The sequence below is a fragment of the Echinops telfairi genome, unplaced genomic scaffold, assembly GCF_000313985.2.
Source record: "Echinops telfairi isolate 266 unplaced genomic scaffold, ASM31398v2 ScPeMD7_7469;HRSCAF=8507_0, whole genome shotgun sequence".
NCBI lineage: Eukaryota > Metazoa > Chordata > Mammalia > Afrosoricida > Tenrecidae > Echinops > Echinops telfairi.
The window spans coordinates 48666978-48679351 of record NW_022111372.1 but is presented as its reverse complement, the minus strand read 5'-3'; the positions used below and the strand labels follow the sequence as shown (position 1 = coordinate 48679351).

The following is a 12374-nucleotide window of genomic DNA, read 5'->3' as shown; positions in this document are numbered from 1 at the left end:
TTCTCTGGACAAAATGTTGAATGATGCAGGAAGCATCCAAAGAAGATGGAAAGAATGCAGAGTGACTGCATCAAAAAGACGATTCAGCATCCAACCATTTCAGGAGGTTGCATATGAGCAAGAGACAACGGTGCTGAAAGAAGAAGTTCAGGTCCCACTGAAAGCATTTGCCAAAAAACAAGGCTTCAGAGATTGATGGAATACCAATTGAAATGTTTCCACAAACTGATGAAGCAATGGACATACTCATTTATTTATGCTGAGAAATTTAGAAGAGAACTACTCGGCCAAATGACTAGAAAAGATCCATATTTGTGTCCATTCCAGAGAAAGGTGATTCAACAGAATGCTCACGCTACAGAACAATATCACTAATATCACATGGAAGTAAAATTTTGCTGAACAAAATCCAACATGGTTACTGGAAACTGCCAGAGCTATTCAGGCCAGATTCAGAAGAGGACATGGAACAATAGATATTATTGGTGACGTCAGTTGGATTTTGGCTCAAGGCAGAGAATACAAGAAAAATGTTTATTTGGGTTTCATTGGCTGTACCAAGGCATTCAACTGTGTGGATTAAAACAAACTCTATAGAAATTTGAAGAGAATGGGAATTCCAGAACACTTCATTGTGCTCATGAAGAACTTGTGCATGGATCAAGAAAGAGTTGAACAAACAGAACAAAGAAATCCTGCATGGTTTAAAGTCCGGTAAGGTGTGTGTCAGGGTTATATCCTCTCACAATACCTATTCAATCTTTAAGCTGAGCAAATAGCCAAGGAAGTTGGATAATACAGCATCATCAGTCAGTGTAAGACATGAAACACTAATAATAATTTTAAAATTATCAAGGTTTTATGAGGGAGAGAGGATGGGGGAGGGAGGTGGGAAAAATGAGGAGCTGATCCCAAGGGCTCAAGTAGAAAGAAAATGTTTTGAGAATGATGATGATGGTAACAAATGTACAAATGTGCTTGACACAATGGATGGATGTATGGATTGTGATAAGAGCTGTATGAGCCCCCAATAAAATGCTTTAAGAAAAATAAAATAAAGCCTGAAAGCTGTCCCATAACAAAAAAAGACATGAAAGATAATGATCATTTAGAAATTATCAAGAGTTCATGAGGGAAGGAGCGTGGGGGAGGGAGGGAAAATGAGGAATTGACACCAAGGGCTCAAGCAGAAAGAAAATGTTTTGAAAATGACGATGGCAACATATGTACAAATGTGCTTGACACAATGGATGGATGTAGGGATTGTGATAAGAGCTGTATGAGCCCCCCAATAAAGTATTTTAAAACAAAAAAAGAATACAACGTCAAGATCAAAGGAAGAATAGTTAATAATCTTTGATATGCAGATGAGACAAACTTGCTTGCTGAAAGTGAGAAGGGCTTGAAAGACTTGCTGATGAAGATGAAGGACTGTAGACTTCAGTACGGATTGCAACTCAACGTCGAGAAAATCCACATCCTCACAACTGGATCCATAGGCAACATCATGATAGATGGAGAATAGTTTGAGTTTGTCAAGGATTTCATCTTGCTTGGATCACAATCAATGCTCTCCCTCCACAAATGCTCTCTGGTGCTAATTGGGACCCTGAAGAAGACTTTCCTCTAATTCCTCCTCCAACTTCTTACTACATTCTCTTAACATCTTTTTACATGGACCAGGGATGTGAGTAGCTTTGCTAAGATGCAGAATGCATTGGCAAGTGGATTGTTTCAGGTGCAGTTGGGTTAAAATTTAGCACCCTATCATTTGATCAGTTTATAATCCACTTAAATTTGTTCCAGTTTTTAATAATTTCTGCTTTCTTGAAGATTGAGGCTTTTGTCTGTTTTATTTTGTTATTCTTTTCTTGTTAGTTTTTAAAACTGTTTTTCTGTAAATGAAATGTGATAGGTAAATCTATAGAGACAGGAACTAGATTGATGTTTCTATGTGGGGTACAGCAGGGAAGGTGGGGGAAAAGGGGGGCTAATTCCGGTGAGTAAAGAATTCAGAAAAAGTTCTAAAACTGATTGTGGCGTTGATTGCACAACTCTTCTTGATGTGACTGAACTATTGAATTGAATGACATGTGGATTATATGCCCCAAAAATTCTAAAAATAAAATCTTGTGCCTATACTGTGTTATCTCCTCTAATCATCCCTAAGCCCTGTTAGGTAAGTGATACTATTCTGACAAATAGTGAAGAAACAGTCTCTCAGACAAGAAACTAGGCCCCAATGATTCAACTACTGAAAGAGGGATCTTGATTTGAACCCAGGAGTGTGGCTCTGTGTTTCTCTCCACATGGACTCTGCAGCTCTGCAGGGTGACTCTTGCTGGTTCCTTCCTTAGTTTGGAAGAGTATAGCAATCACTGCTCTCTGTGAACTCCCACTCCCTCCCTGTATGATAGGAAAGGAATTGTAATTCTAAGTTGTATCGCAACAAAATGGGCTCACTTCTTAGCGCCTATTGTAGGAACTTTACATTTCGCAGCATATGGATGTCCCCAATGAATTAGCGATGATGTGAAACGCCCAGGGTTCAGAGTGAGGGAAGAGACAGAAACACCACTATCACAGATCCATCTGTATGGGGACTAGAGATCCCTGAAGCCTACATCCTCAGGAAGTCTATGAAGGCATCCTGAGAGAGACTCATGGCTTCATGAGACCACGGGAGAGTTGCCCACGCCTGAAAAAAGTGGGGGCTGTCAGTCAGGGTGCGATGTAGCAACGATGAAAAAACAACTTTCCTCTAGTTCCTAAATGCTTCCGCCCCACCCCCACTATCATGATATGAATTCTACCTTGCAAGTCTGGCTAGACCAGAGAATGTACACTGGTACAGATAGGAACTGGAAACACAGGGAATCCAGGGCGGATGATCCCTTCAGGACCAGTGATGTGAGTGGCAATACTGGGAGGGTAGAGGGAGAGTGGGTTGGAAAGAGGGAACTGATTACAAGGAACTATATGTGACCTCCTCCCTGGGGGACGGAAAACAGAAAAGTGGGTGAAGGGAGACATCAGACTGGGCAAGATATGACAAAATAATAATGTATAAATTATCAAGGGCTCACGAGGGAGAGGGGAGTGGGGAGGGAGGGGAAAAATGAGGACCTAATGCCGGAGGCTTAAGTGGAGTGGAAATGTTTTGAGAATGATGAGGGCAATGAATGTACAAATGTGCTTTACATAATTGATATATGTATGGATTGTGATAAGAGTTCTATGAGCCCCTAATAAAATGATTTAAAAACAAACAAACAAACAAAGTGGGGGCTGTACTGAAGTGAGGTGCAGATAAATAGCATGTGGTGGGCAGCACCTGAAGGAGCAATATGAGTTGGATGTAAGGAGATGCAGCCCTAGGCTGCTTCCAGGCAGGGAAGACTTTTGTAATATGTGGACCATGTGGGTACAGCTCTGTAGTGTCAGAGTTCTTGTTGTTAAGTACAATTCTACTTATCTTTACTTCTTACTTATGGTTCAAATCCCGTGCTTACCATATTTGTATGTGTTGTGCAGTTTATTCATGAGAGACATATTGGAGGGGGAGTATGGGGTGGGCAGGGGTTGACAGAGTAAATCATAAAGCATTTTCAGTCTGTTCAAATTCCCTAAGACAACCCCTCCTGTGTCCTGGTGCCCCCAGGGTTCTAGAAGCTCTATCTGTCCTTTCCCAAGAAATAGCTGGGTTTTTGGTGAATGCCTGAGGGACACGTGGGTCCTGGGAGGCCTCTCAGCTGTCTGGGCTCAGGGAGCCAGTGTCTGGGCTCAACAAACCCTTTCAGACAGAGGATATTTTCCTAACATTGATGCAAACGACAGGCATGTTCCATTGAAGATTCTCCTTTCATTGTGACAATAACAGGTTTAAGTTTCTTGTCACTGAGTCTCAGGGACCATGCTAGCCAATAAGAAGAGTAGATGGGGAGCAGCTCTCTGGTAGTTACATAATCTGGTGTCAATTTGAGAGGATTAGGAGTGAAAGAGTGGAGGCTGGCCTGTCAATCAAGATATAACAAATGAGGCTTCTGTGTGGGCATGCCTTTCTCCTGAGAATTCTGGGAAATCTGTTTTTCCCTCCTTGGAGGTGGGAGACACTTGCCTCTCTCTGTGAGGCATCCCTGAGGAGAAGCCACATCATCCAACCCAGATGCAGCCCTGGGAACTGGAAAAGCTACATGGAGACCCCTGCCAGCCCTGAAATGCTTACAGCGCCACTGGATCCAAAGACTTTCTACCCACTGGCCTGTGATCTTCCTGCACTCGGCGTTATTGCATGTGTTTTGTGAGTCTGAAGAGGACTTTATAGATTGGTATCGGATGAATGAGCTAATATCGGACTTATGGGCTTGGGCTGTGCTTTGTTGGGATGCTTTCTTAATGTACGATTACCCTTTATATAAAACTTTCTCTTATACACATATGAGTTTCTATGGATTTGTTTCTCTAGTCTACTCGGACTAACACACTCTCTCTGTTACTTAAATTTGCACACAACCCACCTCATTCATTAATTCCTTCATTTGGTTTAAGATATTTGGTAGCATTTTAATACATATTCAGGTCTTGGCATGTACAGTAAACAATTCCTCTAAGCTGTCTCTGTGCCTCTAAGTGCCCAGCAATTATATGACACTTTTTTTCTTTAATGAAACACAATACACAATGTGTTTCTCCTTAACTAATGAAGTGGCAGATAATTAACTTTGCTTTTTAACCCTGGTACCCTCATAAGCAAACAATTGCCATCCAATCCTCTGGGTAGGGGATTAACTGCTTCCTGATAGGTGCATACGTTTTCATAAAGCCTCACTTTTCTAGTCTTGTGTGTGTCTGTTGGGCCAGGGCGGGGGGCATTCTTGTCCAAGCCAGGGCCTCTACACCTGTCAGCCCCCTTGAACAGCTAAGACAGTGGTTCTCAACCTGTGGGTGGCAACCCCTTTGGGTGGTTGAATGACCCTTTCACAGGGGTCGTCTGCTTCATAACAATAGCAAAATTACAGTTATGAAGTAGCAACGAAAATAATTTTATGGTTGGGGGCTCAACATAACCAGAGTAACTGTATTAAAGGGTTGCGGCTTTAGGAAGGTTGAGAACCACTGAGCTAGGGGGTTAAATCTGTGTTTGTATTTGCAGGGTACTCCCTCCTTAAGGAAGGGGCACAGCAGAGAGAGACAGTCACATTTGGAAAGGAGATTCAGACTGTGTGAGCAGCATCCTCCAAAATGTTCCAAGCTGGGACACATTTCACATAGAAATCAAGCACATGTTAACACATGTATTCGTTCACATACTTGCACGTGTCTGAAAATAAGGTATCATCAAGCTTGTACAAGCCTTCTCTCCACTCTGATATTTTCTATTCTATTCTTTAGTAATTTTAATTTTAAATGCTACGTATAACCCACTAAGGAGTCTTTATGACCTGCGTCCTCCAGAAAGAAAATAAAAAAGAGCACTTATTAGTAGATTCCTGTGCAGGGTTCTACACAACAGTTAATGAAAGACCCAATGATCTTGTATCCAAAAGGATGCTTGGAGAAGTGAACCCTGGACCCCGAGGAGCTGTGAGGTCTGAGGATCAGAGATATTCAGGAGCTAAGAAACCAGTATGGACCAGAGCCCTGGGGCGACGTCCTCTGCCCTTGAAAATTTCAACCTCAGAAAAGTGTGAGGGAGACTTACTGTGCTGACTTACTCCAGGAAAACAAGATCCCATTTCCACAGGAGGAGTGGCAAAGGCGCGGGGAAGAAAATGTTCTAGGCAGAAGGTGGAAAAGCCCCTCCGCCCCTCACACATTGCAGTTACAAAGGAAAGATCTAGGGCCGCGCAGTAAGACAGGTTCCTCTAATTCAGATGCACACTTGGGCTGAGAAAGAACAAGCACTGGTCTGCTGACCAAAGTGCGGCTGCGTGCACCTGGCATTCCGTTGCCTTGAGTCTTAAGTACTAGGAAACCCCTGTGGGGCAGCTCAGCTCTGTCACCTTGGGTAGTTAGGAGTCAAAGGCACACAGCAAAAATGGGGTTGGATACCTCTGACCTTAACTCCACCCCCAGGTCCTTATTCCATGAGCAGTCCAGCCTGGGACTGGGCAAAAAAATCCCAAGCTATCCCAGCCATTGTAAGGGCTGTCTCCATGCTGAGACCCAGAGCTGTGGGCTCAGTGTCACATTAGCAAGGTGAGTAGACAAGTTCCCGGTTTAGGAACACACTTACCAGCTTCCTGAAGCAAAAGGAAGGACTGTGGTCACGTTACAGGGACGTTCTGGGTGGTCACCTCTTCAGACAGAGATCACCTCTTCTGGGGGAGATTCACCCTCTGGCAACTTTGTGAGCTCCAAACCAGGCCCGCTTGTTCAGGAAGGGCAGGTGAGAAGTGTGCAGCCGTGGGGGTCCTGGTAGGAAGAGCAGAGATGGAAGAGGACCTGGAATTCCTGAATTCCTTCCCCGGCCTGCTCTGAAAGGCTCCAGTTCACTCTCTGCCCTTTTGGGCCCTCCCCCCCCTTCCCCACCCCGACAGGAAGAATGCATGTGTGCATACAAGTTTCACTTTCTATTCCTGTAAATCACACTAGTTCTTCAACCGCCGGTCACCAGATCCTGGTGTTGGGACACTGACACCAGTCGCCTTTCTGCCTCTACATGCAGCCCGAGATGTCGGCAAGGAGTCCTGTGCAAAGTCATTGCCCAACCTCCTGAAAGCCAAGCATGCAGATGGGAGCAGCCTCTCACAGAGTCCCTATTGGCGGTGCCAGACTTCCCCTAGCAAAATCAGTGATTTTCCACTCGGCTAGCAGCTCCTTGGCCCTGTTTGCACCCTCTGCTCTCTACTGCTTAGAAGCACTGACCCTTCTGGCAGCCCTGGCTTCCACTGCTGTCTGTCCCACCTCCACCACCGCCGCCATGGATTGATCTGATTCAGAGTGTGCTTTACCTCTTCACTCCTTTATCCCTCTTGTCTTTCACCATATCTACCTGCAAAGTCTTTCCTGAATAGAGGCATATATCCCCGCTTCCCATGCCTGCTCCTGGGCAGCTGAGTTCTGCAGAGTTGAAGTGTTACCTGGCAGAGAGAGGCTCAGTGTTTCAAGCCTCATCCCTCCTCTGTATTTGTCCCAGTCACAAGAAAGTTTTCAGGCCAGAGACTAAATTCAGACAAGAATCATGGAAAAGGTTTGAGGAAAAATAGAGTTTATGGAAGGAGAATACTTTGGAAAAGAAATCCAAAGGGCCCTTAGCTCATCTAAAAGGCCTGGCCAAACCCAAAGCCAGACCTTATTCTCTGCTAATGGCAGCCCTCCCACTGAAGGCTGACTTTCTGATGGTTTCTACTATTGGCTGGTCCTCTAGCAAGTACCTCCTCTTTTCAAGTATGTGCAGCCCAGCTCCCCAGCACCTCAGCACTGCAGACTGCATGCTGTGCTCCTGTCTCAGATTCCAAACTCCAAAAATATTCCATTACTGTGGGACTTGTGCGAACATCCTATCTTTCTTCCCCTGGCCATTCCAATGTCTCCAGGTCTCTTGCATTTATAAGGAAAAGTGTTACTCTGCTCTTCACTTTCCCAAGGAGCCCTGGTAACATAGTGGTTACTAAATGGGCTATGATCCACAAGGTTAGTAGTTCGAATCCACCAGCTGGTCTGTGGGAGAAAGATGGGGCTTTCTACTCCCATAGACTTACAGTTTCAGAAACCCACAGAGGCAGTTCTACTTTGTCCTATGAGTCAGCATCTACTTGATGGTAGTGAGTTTAGTACTTTGGGTGGGAGGATCTTCCTAATTGGACACTATCAACCTAGTTTCTATCCAGTCCTTGGTGACCCAGGCACTGTGTTTTAGACTACTAGAACCATAGGCTCTGCTCTTTTGAGGTGCACAACATTGTTCATATGCCAAACAAGAAGGGCTCAATGTGGAAACCCCACCAAGAGAACTAGGCTTTACCTCAGACTCACCTGTAGCCCTGGGACATAAAGGTGGAAACATCTTAGTGTGAGAAGAAGCCAAAGACTTCTATCACTAAGCTATATAGGACATTAGGTTAGGTTCAGAGCTCTCGCCTTGAGGGTGTCAGTGAATGTTGGCCCAGGACTGCCATATACTTATTATCTTAATGCCATCCTTGCTTCATTATGATATGTATGGATCTGGTAGGCATGGTTCGACTTTTTTCAATGAGTGTTATTGAAAGATTTGCCCTATCACCAACTCCCATTGCTTGAGTAAAGAGAGTCCAGTCACTTATAATGGTTCATAGCAGCTATACATAATGCAGGAATGCATCCAGTGGTAATCCACCCTGTTCCCTTCTCATGTTGCCTGTGAGCACACACTCATGGAGCTGTCTGACTTAGCTATTCATGCCTGTATCTCCTCTCATGTGAGATAACACATATTTCAGTTGTGTATTCCAATTTTCTAACCAACAATTACTGTTAGAGTGGAATGAAACGTGATAATATAATATGCTGTGTTGTGGCTTATTGCTAGCCCCTGTGGTTTATAGTTTGTTTGGAGTTTCTAAATAAATCTCTGTCAGCGTAGTGGATTAAGCTACAGTCGGCCCATGGCAAAGGCAGAAATTTGAATCTATTAGCCACCCAGAGAGAAAGATGAAACTTTATACTCTCAAATAGATTTACAGCCTCTGAACATGATAGGGGGACAAGAGGAAAGTAAAAGGAAATAGAGGAAAGAACTATGAGGAAAAAGGCATTTATAGAGGTCTAAACACAGGCACGTACATATGTAAATATATTTATATATGATGATGCAGAAATAGATCTATGTACATATATTTATAGGTTTAGTATTAAGGTAGCAGACGGACATTGGACCTCTACTCAAGTACTCCCTGAATGCAGGAACAGGTTGTTCTGATAACTGGCATTCCATGATGCTTACCTTCCCGACAAGATGGCTGAAGACAAAGCAGGTGCATAAGCAAATGTGGTGAAGAAAGCTGATGGTGCCCAGCTATCAAAATATATAGTGTCTGGGTTCTTAAAGGCTTGAGATAAACAAGTGGACATCTGACTGAGAAGAAACAAAGCCCACATGGAAGAAACCAGCCTGTGTGATCATGAGGGGTCGATAGGATCAGGTATCAGGCATCAAAGAACAAAAAATCATATCATTACATTGATGCAAAGATTATGAACAAAATACTGGCCAATAGATTACAAAAGTATATGAAACAAGTAATTCACCATGGCTAAGTGAGATTCATACCAGAGATGCAGGGATGGTTCAACATACAAAAGACCATTAGTATTATTTGCCACATTGAAATGAAAAATTATAAGAATCCATGTTATTATCAATAGATGCGGAAAAAGCATTTGACAACACCCAACACCAATTCCTGTTTAGGACACTCAAGAAAATGGGAATGGAAAGAGAATCCCTCAATACAATACAAGCTATATGTGAAAAACCAACAGCCAATGTGGAAACAGCCATTGGAGAAAAGACAAGATCAATTTTTCTTTAAAAAGGCACTAGACAAGGATGGCCTTTATTCCCACTCCTATTTAACATCATACTGGAGGTCCTAGCTCACAGTATAAGGCAAAGAGGAAACATCAAAGGTATTCATCTGGGGAAGGAAGAAGTGAAACTATCGTTATTTGCAGATGAAATGATTTTATATGTGGAAAATCCCAAAAGTTTCATGAGAGGATTACTGGAAGCAATAGAGGAATATGGCAAAGTGGCAGATTACAAGATCAACAAGCAGAAGTCTATCGGACTACTATACACATCAGATAAGGCCACAGAAGAGGGGATAAAAAAGGTGGCACCCTTAACAATAGCCAAACACAACCTGAAATATTTAGGGATATACCTGACTAAAAAAAAAACACCAAAATATCTATATGAGGAAAACTACAGAACATTATTAAAAGAAACCAAGGATGAACTCAACAAATGGAAGGACATCCCATGCTCGTGAATCGGGAGACTCAATATAGTAAAGATGTTAGTTCTACCCAAGGCACTGTATAAGTTCAATGCTATCCCCATCCAAATTCCAGCATCTTTCTTCACAGAACTGGAAAACAGATTAGCAACTTCATATGGAGTGGGAAGAAACCCAGAATTAGCAGAGAACTCCTCAAGAAGAAGAACAAAGTTGGAGGACTTGTTACCCGACTTTAGCACCTACTATACAGCTGCAGTGGTCAAAACTGTAGTATTGGTATAATGACAGATATTCAGACCAATGGAAAAAGGTTGAAAACCCAGAAATAAAATCATCAGTGTACAGACAACTGATCTTCAATAAGAGCCCCAAAAAATATCAAATGGAAAGTGGATGCCCTCTTCAATACATGGTGATGAAAAAAATGGATACATATCTTCAGGAAAATGAAGCAAGACCCTAACCCCACTCCATGCACAACAATAAACTCAATATGGATCACAGACCTTGAGGTGAAAACTCCAAACTATTAGGACTATCAATGAGGGAACTGGAACAAATCTGAGAACTTTGACTCAGGAATACATAGGCTATCAGAAATAGGGAAGGACACAAACATAGGGGAGGCACAAATAGACAATTGGTATATACCAAAAATAAAACAGTTGTGTGCATTTAAAGAATTCACCAAGAGAGTAATAAGAGAGACCACATAATGGGAAAATATCTTTAGATATATCAGACAAAGGCCTTATTACTAAAATCTACAATTCTCTGCTAACTTACAACAAGAAAAAAAAAATGTCCACTGAGGAGGTGGGCAAAGGACCTGAACAGAAGTATTTCAAGGGCAAAAATTCAAATGCCAATAGATATATGAGAAAATGTTCCAGATCTCTAGCCATAAGAGAATTGCAAATTAAAACAACTATGAGATATCACCTAAAACCCTCAAAGATAGCCCAATTCAAAAAATCATTAAACAACAAGTGTTGGAGGGGCTGTGGGGAGATATGAACTCTTGTCCTTAGCTGGTAGACCTGTAGGTACGTACAGCCATTATGGAAATCGATTTGGCAATATCTAAAACATATGGAAATTGAGCTACCAAACGACCCAGCAATCCCCCTCCTGGGCATATGCCCAAAAGAGACAAGAAACAAACCATGGCCAGACATCTGTGCTCCAATGTTCATCGCAGCGCAGTTCACAATTGGAAATAACTCAAATTTCCATCAATGGATTAAAAAACTCTGGTACATACATACAGTGGAGTATTATGCATCCATAAAAAGCAGTGATGAACGCATGAAACATATTGCCTTATGGAAAAAACTGGAGGAAATTATGCTAAGCGAAGTAAGCCAAGCACAAAAGGACAAGTACAACATGAGCCCACAGAGGTAAGCTCAAAAAATCCAAAAGGGGCAGAGGGAAGAAATGACTGTATACATACATTCCTAGGTTGAGGTCCAGGTAATATGGTAAGGGCCAGAGTAAACCCAGGGTTACATATGGTAGCCAAATAAAAAGGAGGGGTTAAAAAAAGTACACTAGTAGCCGGGAAACAGGGGACTAACCCACCCAAGGGGAGGGTGTTGCTTATATCTTCACAGGGAAAGAGGGACCAGACTTCAACCCAGTGCTCCAAGACAAGAAGGCAACACACTGCATGAAGCAGGGAACCAATAGAGAGACCAGGCCCATTACCAACTAAGTGGACAGTCCCCCCACATCCCCTGAGAATAATTTAATTCAGCAGACAGCATTGAAACTCAAGGAGAAGGACATGTCTGATCAGAGCACACAGGAACAAACAAGGGGGAAGGAAGAGAGAGTGGAGCTCATCCTTGCCCACCAAGCCCCGAGGACAAGATTTCTACTCAGAGCAGGCAATGCACAGAGAGGACCATAGGACTGACCCCATCACGAGGCAAGGGGTTTCTCACTAACCCATAGCACCAGGGGGACAACACTAGAGACACACGGTGGGAATTGTGCCTGCCCTGACGCCACCACACCAATGTGAGATGCTGGGGACGTGCAACAGAGCAGCAAGGGGAGCAGAGCAATGAAGTCCTCAGGTAACCCCAAATTAGACTATGGGGCCAAAGCGTGGCGTCCCATCAGACTCAACTGGAAAACACTCGTAAAAGACAAGAAACAGAGCTTGAATTATTTATAGGCTTCTCTTTTTTTTTTTCTTGTTGGCTTTTTCTTTTTCTTTTTGGTTGTTGTTGTTGTAGCTATCATTTTACTTTCTATTGCTGCTTTGTTGTGCTTGGTCTTGTGTTTGTGCATAATGTCTCTGCATGTCTAGCTGGATGGGATAGATGGGATAAACAAGCTGGAAGAGAGAATAGCGGTATGACAGTTCTGGGGGGACATGGAAGATGGGGAGGTGGGGGAAAGGAAGTGGATGTTAAC

General features: G+C 43.1%; 1 protein-coding gene across 1 annotated transcript in view; it reads right to left on the bottom strand.

Moving 5' to 3' along the window:
• Positions 1-6437, bottom strand: part of LOC101641044 (immunity-related GTPase family M protein-like) — an 18028-nt gene extending 11591 nt beyond the window's left edge. The window contains exon 1 of the mRNA XM_045284747.1: positions 6236-6437. The gene's annotated coding sequence lies outside the window, so the exon portion shown is untranslated. The remainder of the gene's footprint in view (positions 1-6235) is intronic.
• Between the last annotated feature and the right edge of the window lie 5937 nt (positions 6438-12374).